This window comes from Cavia porcellus, unplaced genomic scaffold (assembly GCF_034190915.1).
Source record: "Cavia porcellus strain 051 isolate PalLab524CR breed Dunkin Hartley unplaced genomic scaffold, mCavPor4.1 scaffold_31, whole genome shotgun sequence".
NCBI classification, from domain to species: domain Eukaryota; kingdom Metazoa; phylum Chordata; class Mammalia; order Rodentia; family Caviidae; genus Cavia; species Cavia porcellus.
Genome location: NW_026947514.1, coordinates 17,187,790 through 17,201,847, shown reverse-complemented (window position 1 = coordinate 17,201,847; position 14,058 = coordinate 17,187,790). Strand labels below are relative to the sequence as shown.

Here is a 14,058-nt window from a genome sequence, read left to right as displayed (position 1 = left end):
TTCTGTACATTACCTAATGTTCACTGTGACTGTGAGTATATTTTGTATATGAACTCTGTGTTGTGTGTGTGTGTGTGTGTGTGTGTGTGTGTGTGTGTGCAAGAGAGAAAAAGGAAAGGATTTGGAATATGTCTCTGAATTCCTTTCTAATAAGTTATTTATGTGTCAGAGTTACACAGATTTGTCTAATAAAACCGGTGAACATTTACAGATTATTTAACATTTTATAACTGTTTATCTAAGTAAACTTGGTTTCTCATGTGTCTGGACAAGGATAAGATTAAATATATCTCTATGTCTAAAGGCACAATATAATGTTCATCTATTCAGTTGGTGAGAAGTTTTGTCCTTCATTTGAGATGATATTAGCCTTTGAAAAAAGAAGCATACCTTATGTCATATATCCCAGAAACATTATGAGATCTTAATTAGTTCTTGTTTAATTAAATATCTAGAAATGTGACAGCAAGTGTTTTTAAATTTCTGAACAATAATAACAATGTCTAAATACTTAACACTTTTTCTAATGAGAAATGAGACTTATCATTACACTTTTATAAAATGTAAAAGCAAGGATCCCTTCCAAGTTGTATGAAAATTCCAAAGAAACTCTCAATATATTGTTACTCATACTATTTTGACTTGTGGGTGAAACCACACGTTCCCTGTCAAATCTCAGATCTTGCTGTAAAAATTTTCATGTTGCTTGTATTCAACACATACTTTTTTTTGCTAAGTGAATGCTTAAAAACATGATAAGATTCTATAGCTTTCCCCAGAATTACAAAGAGGAAAGGACAGTCATCTGAGGTGCACAATTGTAATAGGTATCTGTTTATAAAGGGACATATTGTTTATTGCTGTGTGGACCAATAGTCAGTAAGAAATTGTATGTCAAGTTCTAAGAGGAGTATGCTGTGCTAGTATTTGTAAGGATTTATTCACACGCATATCTACAGCATCCTTGCAGGCTTGTAAAATATGAATAAATACATTTCGTGGTTCATCCCTTAATTAAGTAATTCTGTGTATCATGAAGTCCAGCATTCAGACGCAAGTTCATGAGAGATATTTGGAAACATCAATGCTAGCAAAGCAAATAAAATCTGTAATTTAAAACAGGATTCCGAAGGAAAAAACCCAAACCCTATGCTGTCTTCACATGCAAGTATATGACCCACGTAGCCACTGAAAGATAATCTGCCAGGAAACATAGCTAGATTAGCACCCCACTGGATGTTCTCTGCATTTTCATATATAGGAATGCTATTGATTTTGGAGTGCTGATTTTGTATTCATCTATACTACTGAATTTGGTTATTAAATCTATAAGTCTTCTGATGAAGTTTTGGGGTCATCTGTGTAGAGTATTATTTTATCTACAAATAATAATTTAACTTCTTCCTTCCCAATTCTTACTTTTTCTTTTTCTTTTTTTTTTCTCTTGTCTAATATTTCCTGAACTATATCTAGTAGGCATGATACTAGACATCCTTGTCTTATTCCTGAATTTAGAGCAAAAGCTTTCAAATTTTGATTATTTAATGTGAAATTGGCTGTTGGTTTGTCATGGATAGCTTTTAACAGAGATAAATATCATCTGTTCCAAATTTCTGTACTTTTTATTGTGAATGGACTTTGGACTTTGTCAAATGATTTTTTCTGTGTCTAGCGATGTGTTAATATAGTGTATTCTCTTTATTGTTTTGCATATGTTGAACCATTCCTAAATTCCTGGTATGAATCCTACTTTGTCATGGTGTATATCTTCTTGACGAGTTCTTGCATTCTATTTGCCAGTATCTTACTGAGGATTTTCTGTTGAAGTTCATTAGCGATATTGGGCTGTAGTTTTTGGTTGAGTCCTTTTCTGGCTTTGTTATTAGGGTAATATTTGATTCCAACAATGATTTTAAAAGTTTTGTTTCTCCTTCTGTTTTATGAAAGAGTTTCAGTATTAGCATTATGGGCATTAGGTCTTCTCTAAATTTCTTGTAGAGTTCAACAGTGAATTAATCAAGGTCAGGGCTTTTGTTTACTGGTAAGTGTCTAATCATATTTTCAGTTTCATTGACTGATATCAGGTTGTTTAGAATTTTTATAGCTTCTTGATTCAGTTTTGGCAATTTATATGTGCCTAGAAATCTGTCCATTTTTTCTGTGTTTTCCATCTCAGAGAGAGAGAATACAGACTCTTAAACCAGGTATTCATGATACTTTGAATTTCTGCAGGATCCACTGCGATTTTTCCAGTTTCAGTCCTAATAGCTTGAATTTGAGACTATTCTTTGCTCTTTTTGATATGTTTATCAATTTTAATCTTTTAAGAACTAACTCTTTAATTCATTGATCACTGTAATTTTTTTAGTCTCTATTGCATTACTTTCTGTTCCAACCTTTATGATTTCATCTTTTGCATAAGTTAGACTTGTTCTTTTTCTAGAAGTTTGAGGTTTTATGCTAAGTTATTTATTTGAGCTTGTTCTGCTTCCCTGATGTGAGAATTCATCACTGTAACTTTCCCATATAGGACTGCTTTCATTGCACCCTGTAGTTCTGATATGTAGTATCAGCATTATTGCTAAATGATAGTGTTTCATTTTTTCTTAATTTTCACTGTGACCCATTGGTTGTTAGGGAGGCTATTGTTTAATCTCCATGTGTTGATGTAGATTTTTGGTTTCTTTTGCTATTGATTTCCATTTTTATTGCACTGTGGCCAAGTAATCTGAATGCTATCATTTCTATTCCTTTAAATGTATTTTATGTCTTATGTGCTAATATGGGATCTATTTTGAAGAATATTCCTGTGAAACAGAGAAAAATGGGCTTTCTGAATTTGTGGGTTACAATACTCTGTAGATATCTACTAAGTCAATTTGTCCACAGGTATGTTTTAATTATGATTTTTGTTGATTCTTAATTCAGTTGATCTAATTGTGAAAGTGGAATATTAAGGTCCTCCATTATATTTGTGTTAATTTTCCTCTGCATTATATTTTTTTAGGTAGTTGGGTGCACAGAAATTTGGTACATATACATTTATGACTGTTACATTTTCCTTTTTTAAGGCTTTCTTTACAAGTATATAATGGCTGCTATTTCTTTATCTTGAATTATCTCCTTTATTCAGGATACAATGACACCCTGTCACTTGTGATCAGTCTTGGCTCAAAGTTCATGTTGTCTACAAATGTAATAGCTAATCTTTCTTTTTTCTGGGTTCTGATGGCATGAAGTATTGTTTTCCAATATTTGATTTTGAGGCTATGAATTTATTTTTGAGTTAAATGTCTTTATTTTATCAATTTTAAAACAAAAGTAATGGAAAATGATACAGAATTTTAAAACAAAATAATAGGAAATTAACTATGTTTAATACATTGTATATTGTTATTTTCAAAGTAATTGTTGAGATTACTAGGTATAGGCATGGAAAAATGATCAAATAATGAAAACATACACCATTCTTTTTGAATAACAGAATTTCTGTTATTTTGAAATAACAGAAATTAGTAATATAATTATCTGTAACATTTTTGATTCATTTCTGTTATTTTTTGCTGAAATTTTGTCTAGTGGATCTATCTCTTTGAAACAATGGGGTGTTAAGTTCTCCCATTACAATTGTGTTATTGTACATTTGATTTTTCATGTCTATTATTATTTGTTTTGTATAGTTGGATGCACTTGTATTTTGGTGCATGTATTTTTATGATTGTTATCTCTTCTTAATTTTTCCCTAATAAATGCTGTGAAATTCTATATTTCTTTTGATCATATTTACTTTCAAGTTCACATTGTCTGCAAACAGACTAGCAGCACCAGCTTTTTTCTGGGTTCCTGTTGCATGGAATATTGTTTTTCATCCTTTGACTTTTGATCTATGAGTTTCCTTTTAGTTAAACGTATTTCTTGTATATAGCATATTGTTGTTTCTTGCTTCTTGATCCATTCTGCTAATCTGTTTCTTTGACTGGTGAATTGAGATGATGTATATTGACGTTATAACTGATAGGTATTAACTTATCTTTGTCATATTATTTTCAGTTTTTTGTTTCTCTGGTTTTCCATATGTTTAGCTGTTTATACTGCTGGTTGGTTTATTTCTGCTATTGTTCTTGGAAATCTGGTCATTTTTATTTCTATCTAGAATGCCTTTCAGTACTCTCTGTAGGGTTGGTTTGATGGTCATAAGCTTCTTCAGTTGTTCTTTATCATGGAACTATCTTAAATTTTCATTAATTATGAATGATAGTTTTGCAAGATATATTAATCTGCATTGGAAGTTGTTTTCTTTCAGGATTTCTAAACTCTTTCTGACTTGAGGTTTGTATTGAGAAGTCTGCTGTATTTATGATGGGCTTTCCTTTATAGTTGATTTGTTTGTTTTCTCTAACATCTTTTAGTATTGTTTTTGTGCTGACTTCTGGGATCTTGATTATTATATGCCTGGGTGTAGGTCCATTTTGGTTATGATTTTTTTGATTTCTTATATGCCTCACTTATCAGGTGACAGATTCTGTTCCCATGCTTGGAAATTTTTCTGCAAAGCTATTTTCTGCAAATAGCTTTTTTTAAAAAAATGTCATTTTATTGCTTTTTAATTGACACCTAAGACTCTTATATTGCTTTACTTTTCATTGCCTTTCAGGTTTGAACTGCTCTTTCCTGATCCCTTGGTAGTTTTCAGAGATTTTTCCTTTCATGATCACTTGCTGTGATTTTTGTCTTCAAGGTCTTGGAGTCTATCTACAATTTTGTTCAAGCATTGTTTTCCATTTCTCAGTTGAAAGTTTAATTTCCTGGAGATCTCTTTGATCTGTATCATGTATTCTATTTCTTTCTTATATTGTTTATTTAAGGTTCCCATTATTTTCCTATGCTCTTTTTTTTTTTTTAATCTATGTATTCCCTAGCTAGGCTGAGCAATTCCTTCATTATTGTTATTTCTTTATTCCTCTAAGGCCTCATGGATTTGTTCTTTACTTGCTATATTTTCAGAAATTTCAAGTATGTGTCTTGCAATTTATTCTATGTCTATGTCTCCTATACTGGCTCAGGATGTGTTGAAGACCTGAGATTGAATTTTGCTTTTTTGTCTTGTCATTCTGAACTCTTAGTTCATTTTTTGGGTTCTGCTAGTTATGTGTGTCTGTTGTGTATATCTTAGTTAAGATGCTACTGTGTGACTGGCAGTCCCTCAGTTACTAGTTTCCACAGTGCATGGGAGGTACCGGTTACCTGAATTTCTCCTCTTGAACCTGTTGGGTGAGTTCAAGATTTATCTTGAGTTGATTACCCTAGGAGATTTGATGGAAACCATCCCTTAGCTCATATTGTTAATACTGCTTCAGACTATTCCATCCCACTGTCCATGCATCTGTCCATGCTGTGTGTCCCAGCCAGGTCCCTACTGTGAACCAGTACTCTCACAGGCCTGATAGGGCCCTCTGGCTGGAGTCAGGGTTCATCAGTGCTTTTGCAGGCCCACTCTAAATGTGTTTCTTGCATGTAACTTATTGTTGGATCTTTTTCTTGATCCATTTTGCCAGTCATTTCCTTTAATTGGTAAACTGAGCCCATTTACATTGATCATCATAATACATATGTATTGACTTATCTTTCTTATAGTGCTTTCGTGTTGTTGCTTTCCAGTTTGTCCCCCATGTTTAGGTGCTTGCCTTGCCTGGAGCTTAATTCTATTAGTGTTCTTGTGTTTGTGGTTTACATGTTCTCTTTCTAATATTTTTTTTAGCTTTTCTTTGTCATAGAAGTATCATATTTCTCCATCAATTTTGATAGATAGTTTTGGAGAATACATCAATCTAGGTTGGAAGTCATTTTCTTTTATGGTTTAAAATACACACTCAAAGCCCGTCTTGATTTGAGAGTTTCTTATGTGAAGACTGCTATGATTCTGATGGGTTTTTCTTTATAGATGTTTTACTTCTTTTCTTTAACGGCTTGTAATATTATGTTCTTGTGCTGAGTTTATAGAATCTTATTATTATACACTGTGGTGTAGATTTATTTTTAGTCATGACTGTTTGGATTTCTACACGCCTCATTTATTTGTGTGTAAAATTCTTTATCTATGTTTGGGAACTTTTCTGACATTATTTCTGTGAAGAGATTTTTTATGGCATTTGTACTGTCTCAAGCTTTCTCACTGACTCCAATTAATTTATATTGCTTTTTGCTTCATGTTGTTGCTGTCAGAATGATTTTTCATAGTCTCTTGCTATTTTTAAGACAACTTTCTTTTCATGGTCACTGTCCACAAGCTGTCTTCTATGTCTATATTCTAACTTTGCCTTTGTTCAATCTGTTGTGTGCACTTTCAATGGAGATTTTAATTTCTTGGATTCCTGTTTGTATGTGTTTCATGTATTTCATTTCTTTCCTATGTTGGACATTGGTGGTTTTCCTCATTTTTCTGAACCGTTCTACTTTTTATATGTATGTGCTCTATCTAATGTCTTCCATTTTGATCACTTTTGTTTTGTATATGGAAAGTGATATTTTCTATAGCTTCTGCTTTTTTTTTTTATTTCTGTTGCTGTTATTTCAGAAAGTTCTGATGCTCGTCTTCCAGTTTTCTCTTTTTCATTGTACTCTGGTTTGCTGAGGGTCAAGGATTTCATTTTGTTTCTGTAACTTGCATTTTCTATTTTCTTTTTTAAATTTTATTTTGTTTGCTGTGTTCACACTTGACATTTTCTTTTTGCAGATAGATTTATCACTAGTATCAAGGCTTCTCTAGGGAATGTCTGTTGCTGAAGGGTGTTTTCTAGATGTAGGTGGTTCCTTATCTTTATGTCAGTCCCAAGAACCTATCTTTTCAATGTATTAAAGTAGAGAAGTTGGTAACTATTTGGATCAGAACCCAGTTCTTTGGTACTGCACTATGATGATGACTACAATGCTATATAATCACAGTGTTACCATATGAAGGAGAAAAATGGATTATAACATTTATGGCATCCTTGCTAAAGAAGTACATTTAGCAATAACAATAGCATCAAGTATTACCTGTATACTGGCAAATTCTGGTAACTATTAATCTGATACCTTCAAGCATAGAGTGAATTCTACAGTTATATAACTCAATCTAAAATATACCAAGAACTTGTATATAATGATTTTCCCTTAGTGGAGTAATTTTACCCTATGGGGAAGTGAAGAATTATTAAGAGGGATAGGAGACAAAATTTAGAGATGAATGAGATCTAATATAATAAAAACAATGCTGGAGGGCAAGAAATGATTCCCTAAGTTTTGGGAAATTGGAGGACACAGGAGAGTAAGAATGAAAGAGAAAGTGAAGGAGAATTGAAGGGAGCCAGAAGAGAAGTGATAATGTTCACTCACATGAAAATATAAAATTAAAACATCGGTGAGGAAAGGGAGAAAGAAGAGAAGAAAATAAAAAGAAAGGTAGAAAACTTAGATAAAGAAAAAAGAAGGAAGAAACAAAGAAGGAAAAAAACAAAGTCAAACAAAACAAAACACTGAACCAAGTAGAACAAGAATAACCAATGATACAAACAAAGAAAAATACATGAAATTCCTCTTGTCTCCACAGTTCTTTGGTAGTATCTACATCAGAAATATTCTTTGTGTTTGAGTCAATTTTCAGTGGGATTTTATTGGGGATAGAGCAGATCTTGGCCTCTGGATATGGGAGCTAGGATTGGTTTTCTTTGCTCAAGTTCTCTGAGAGCCCTTTGATACAGGATGGTGTCCTCACCACATCCTGCACTGTGTGATTGTGTGCCAGATCACAGTGCTGGGTCACCTCGCTTAACAACTGCTGGCTCTTTTTCTTGCTGCTGCATTGATCTTTTTCACACCAGTAGTCCCCACTGTCAGTGTGTCCACAGGCACTGGGACGACCTACTGCTGCTGGTCCTACCTGGACTGGCATGTACCTTTCCTGTATTTTTACAGTAATTTGATCTTTATTTGGTTACCCAGATATATTTTTATCCTTTGTAATTCTGGTGTAGTTTTCTTTACTTATTCCACATTCTCACCACTATTCTAGTATGTGGTACAAAGCTTCATTTGGAGAAGTAAGACACATGATGAGTGGAACAAACTAGTGAAGCCTGTGATGAAGGTTAAATGAATGTCATTTCCATGAATGAAATCATACTGAGGACTCTAAAGATAAGACCAATCTTTTGTTCTTTCTTCCTTTCTTTCATTCTTTCTTTCTTTCATACTTTTTCATTCTATCATTGTTCTTCATATCTGCCTTCTTTCCTTTTAACTTCCTTCTCTTTTTCTTTTTTATCTTTCCTCCTTTGTTTCTTTTTTCTTTGATACTTTCATCTTAATTGTTCTTCCTTTTCCCTTCTTCTTTTTTTTGTTTCCTTCCTTCTTCCATTTTTTTCTTTTTTTCCTAGCTTTTCTTCCCCATCCCTCTACTTTCCTTTTAATTTTTTCCTACTTATGAAAAGGTAAAACGTATTTATTTTTTAGGACATTGCTATCAAGAGAGGAGGTATAACTATGGAAAGAAACTGTAACAAAAAGTCTGTAATTATGGTTTCTGGCCAAAAGCTACGATTCATGCACATTTACTCTTGTAATACAAGGTGAAATTTTCTTTCATAGAAGTCTGTTTTTTCTTCCATTGTTCAATAATATTTTCCTTGAAATATATTTCACAATTTCTGAGAAGGCCACTTACCTTTTCAAAGTAGCACTAGAAAAAAAAAAAAATCTAGAGCCAGGGATTTAGCTCAGTGGCATAAGTGTCTGCCTGGGAAGCACAAGGTTGTGGATTCCTTCGCCACCCAAAAAAGAAATTATTTATAATTGCTTGAATCCTATGTTGAATGTGTGGTTGCTCTGAGGAATAATTATGGGCTGTAAGTACATTTGTTTATTTCAAAGATTCATTATATAGTAGGTGTTTTTCAACTATTTAATCTCTAATTTTTTTCTTTTTTTCTGTACTTTTCACATATACTAGTGCAGGACATTGATGTAAAAAAGTATTAATATTAAACCTCATTAAGATAAACTGCAAATTAAAAAGAATGATTTTTAAAAATTTTTGTGTCTAGAAGGCTGTGCTCCAATTTTTATTAGATATATGATTTCACAAAGTATAATACTTGGATGACGTGAATTTAAATGTAGCTCCATGATAACTTCAAAACACATACAAGGAGCAAAACTTGAGACTGTCAGATATCATCAAGGAGGAAATGCTTGATACTCGTTCTTATTAAAATCCAGAGAACAGCAGGTAATGAGTAAAAAAGTGTACAGAAAAAATTTTGATAGGTAAAAGGAAATAATAAAAAAGAATTGAAATGTTCCTCAGAGACAATAAAGACTTGGGCCTTCCCCTTGGTTTTTAGTTCAGATAACCGAAAGAAATTAGAAGTGTGTCAGGTTTCAATCATTCAGGAATTCTTTCAATTACAGATTTAATTAAGATTTTAAAGAAAAGTATATACTCTCTAAAGCTGTAAAATTTAAGATATCCTTGATCCCTATAGTGCTTTATATATACTAAGTTGAGAATTAGGAAAAAAAGGAAGCTAACATAGAAATAGAAACAAAAAAAATAAAAGCCATAGAAATAGACACATTTTCATTAGTTATGAACTTTAAAATAATTGTTTAAAAGGTAAAAAAAAATACACACACAACATGAAGTTTTGGAGAATGCTATTATATGTGTGTGTGTGTGTGTGTGTGTGTGTGTGTGTGTTAAAACGTAAAAATATTGAAATTGAAGGCTATAATAACGAAAATGTTTTATCTAAATGAACTATACAAATTAAAAGCAACCAAAGAGAGAATTATTTCCTTGGAAGTTAGCTTATTTAACATCATATTCAAACCGACAAAGGAGAAAATTAATAACTACAATAAATAGCTTGAACGTAGTACATAACTGTCTGTTCACTGATGTTTAATATGAGACTGTAACACTTAAGAATCATCTTTAGCTCCATTCCTTTTCTATTTGTCTTGCTCCTTCTACCACATTTGCAATTACTAAATTCACTGAAGCCATGAAACTTTGAAAATCATTCGTGAGGACTGGATTGACTTCTTCCAAACTCCTGTTGATGTTGACTTTTGACCTCTTTCAGTGAATCACAGATGTTCTTACTGGCATTTAGATTGATGAGATTTTTTTCCCAGAAAGTTTTCAATTTACCTGCCCAGATCCATTAAAAAAATCACTATGGCTGTTCTAGCCTTACATAATGTACTTTTAGATAATGATACTTCAAAGTCAAAATCCTTCTTGGTCTGTGACTTGCAAAATGGATTTATGTTCACTGATAAAAGACAAAACAAAACTGCACCCCATTGCACTCCATTGCACATCTCCATCAAATTCTCAAGTGAGCAAGTACATTGATAATCAAGATTCAGCAATCTATGTTGTAAATAGATGTTTAGTCTTTTAAGCTTTGTTTTTCCATTTTTAGAGTAGACACAACATAGATTCAGTATAGACCTAAGGGTTATCATTTCTCAGAATACTGAGTGAGAATTGGCGTTATCTGAAACTCAACATCTTGATTAGCATTAACAAGACTGTCTACCTGTCTTTTGAAGCATTGACTTCTCTTCTCTGACTATGGAAATGCTATGTGGCTTTGCCTCTGTTTGCACCCTTAGTCTGTCTTATCTATCTGGAAACTTGGTTATTCAGTGAAGTCACCTTTATCTATGAGCTTAGCTAAATCTTCCAGATACCTTGATGTTGTTTCTACATCTGCACTTAGGCCTTCATCTTGCATCTTGTTAGAAATAGCTTCTTTCCTTAATATGTACAAACCTATATCTGCAGGCTTCAGATTTTTGTTGTTCAGTTTCCGCATCCCTCTCAAGCTTCTTAAGATTGAAGATACTATTTGAGCATTACTAAGGATTATTGTTTCGGCTTAAAGGAATATTAATGGTTTATTTGACTATTCATCCAGTCTAGCTTTCTCCATATCCATTTGTTTTCTTTTTATTCCTCCAGCATCTTTCTCTTTTCATTTACAATGAAGTTAACTGTTTAATTCATGAGTTTATACACTATTTTTTTGCTCTCTTACATGCTGACATTCTCTCTGTAAAATTTAGTCACAAAAAAATTCATTAGTGATTTCTTAACATTTAGGAAAGAATATCAATATTAAACAGCATATTCCAGTTGATAAAAAAACTGCAAACAATTCCCAAATTATTTTATGATTCAGAAAATTCATGCTATTAAAACATACAGCTTTGAAAAAATTCTTCATAGTCTAAATTTTCCCATCATTTCTTAAAAAAAAAAAAAAAACTATAAACTAGTTGAACGCAGAAGTGTACGCAATAGAAAATAGTCATTTTACCAGTTTATCCCACAAATGAAGGTTAAATAAATTGGCCTACATAGTCTTCCAAAATATCTGTATACTGAATAATCTCCTAATATATTTGAATGTATATGTTCTGGATGAGCACTAATTACATGAAATAAAAATACAAGCAAAATGATGCGGAACAGCATTACTGATGATAACCCAAAGTAGCAGTAATATAACAGTCCATCAAAAGCTGTTTTACATATTAAGAACAGTATACAATGAAAACTACATTCATGAGATAATACATATAAATCTTAGGGATAGAAATTTGTTTATGAAAATTCCTTATAGGATACTGCTTCATTTGTCATGTATAATGAAGATAGAAAAATTGATGCACATTAAAAATAATAGTTTTTGAGGCTAATGCTTGGGTTGGGAATGAGGCAATGAGGCAATCCTTGGTATCAAGGACCGATCTCACAACCTTGCTGTTGACAAATAGACACTTCTGTCACTGAGCTAAATCCCGGGCTCTGAGGCAATCTTCTTTTAAACCAGTTAAATTTCATTTTCCAATCTGTATAGCATTCATACAGATGTGTTTACTTTTCCATAATTACTAAACTATACTCTTATGGCTTACAAACTTTCCTCTTTGCTGCATTTTTAAAATAAAAGAAATTGAAACACCTATGCTTTCTGATGCAAAGAAACTATATTCTGAAAGCTCATCAGAGTTTTCTTTAAAGTGCAAAAGTCACATACCAGGTACTTCTGACCGCAACTGACCAATTAGAAAATAGCAAATTACCTACTTGTGCTTTACAGAGAATTTGTGGATAATTGGAAAAGATCCAGTATTGTAAAAATTTGCAAATTTGGCTATAGGTATTTAGCCTGAGGGATGTAAATGACTTTGGCAAAATTTTGAGTAAGATGTTCAACCACTTGAGCATGGGCTGTATAATCAGTCTGGGAAGGCTGGGAATACTTAGCGGAAAGAAATAGAAGTGAAAAGTAAGCAAAGATAATCCTTTGTCAGTAGACTATGACCTCTCTCAGATTGAAGTCTTAACCAAGTTACCTCATTGACGCAAAGATGGAACAATAAATAATAACTCATATCTATTTATACACTAACCAGAAATTCTACTTTGCAGCCAGTAGCTCTGCCTTTTCAGATAATTAGAAATCCCCACAGTCTCATTCTTATATGAATATTTTCAGTTCATACTACATAACTACATTTCACCTCTCTATCCATTGATAACTTGACAAAATTACCTCTGGGTTTAATTCAGGTTCTTTAATTACTTCAGGATCAATTTTAATGTTTTTACTTATATACTTTCTGGGTACTTTAGTATTCTAGAATGCTAATATTTTTCCTTTTGCAGTAATTTCAGATAGCTTCAAGCAGTCTACTAAAGAGACTTCTGCAGTACACGAAAGACTTTGCTTTGTGAACGCATCTGTCTCTCCTCACTCTCCTAGAACAGAAGCTGCTTTCCCACGTCACCCTCCCACCAATGCCTGGACACTGCCTGGCCTATCTGGCGACTTGCCAACAAGAAAGAAGACCCTTGACTGAATTGCACAGGCAGACCATCTGAGCAATAAATATTCTTTCCACAGAAAAAAATATTAAATTATGATCTCTTTTCTGAAGTTCTTGGGAAAGAAAATTAATGTACTAGGCTGTAAAAGCTGTCCAGATGCAGTGATTTGGAATTCTCTATTCAAGGACAAGGAACACTCCAGGAGTCCACCTAGACCAGGGTCCTAGAGGAGCCTGGAACGACACAGCTGGGAGAACAAATGTAGAATGAAATACTAGAGCCAGTAATGTCTAATCATTCTATCAAAACAACTATGTTTATTTCACATTTTTACTCAAATAAATTCAGGTTGAATTGCATTTTTAATTATAGAATTTTCTACTAGAAATGCATTAATTTGTCTTCTTGAAGTTGTTTCACAGGTAATTTTTCCTATGATTCATAAAGTAAAACATGTATTTATATTTTATTAATATGAAATCTTTAAAATAAATTAAAATTTAAAATAAATTAAATTAAAAATAAATGTCTCTTTTGATGTTATTAAAAATCAGTGTGAATATTTCTGTGCACATTATAGAGACACATGATTGATAAACACAGAGAAGGAAGGTGGATCTCTGCAAAGGACTGCAAGTTTAAAGCAAAAATAGAATCAGAAGGAGGAAAGTAGCAGGTCACAGGTGAGACTGAAAAAATTGCAATGAATCTGAGTGATGGGAAATAGAAAACAATATATCTGAAGAAATATAGGAAATGCAGTGAAGTCATTCAGTTACAAACTGATCTGATCTCATGGAGAGATTAATAATAGAGTCTGGAAATATTCTGATGTTCATAAAGACGGCAGTGAGGTGTATGGAAAATACATGGCACATTATTTTAAAAACCAGTCATGAAACAATACAGTTCTGGCTCTACTGGAATAGCTGGTTTCCAAATGTATAACAGAAACTTGTAATATTACAAATAATGATTTCTAAAGCAATTTCTTTAACAAAGCAAAGTGTTTATCTATGTGTCTTCTTCAAAACTATCCCCTTCTTTAAAATGCAGAAGGTCATTGAGTTTTTCTACTTAAATAAAAGAGAGTGTGTTTTAGTTTGTTACTGCACTTTTGTTAATTGCATGCTTAATGAATCTCCACAGGAGTGTCACCATGAAGGAGGCAG

The 14,058-nt window shown here is 32.7% G+C and overlaps 1 long non-coding RNA gene across 1 annotated transcript in view; it reads left to right on the top strand.

Moving 5' to 3' along the window:
- LOC134474221 (uncharacterized) overlaps positions 1-13,301 on the top strand; it is a 46,625-nt gene extending 33,324 nt beyond the window's left edge. Inside the window, exon 3 of the long non-coding RNA XR_010044922.1 lies at positions 12,725-13,301. This is a non-coding gene — a long non-coding RNA (uncharacterized LOC134474221). The remainder of the gene's footprint in view (positions 1-12,724) is intronic.
- Positions 13,302-14,058: the final 757 nt, after the last annotated feature.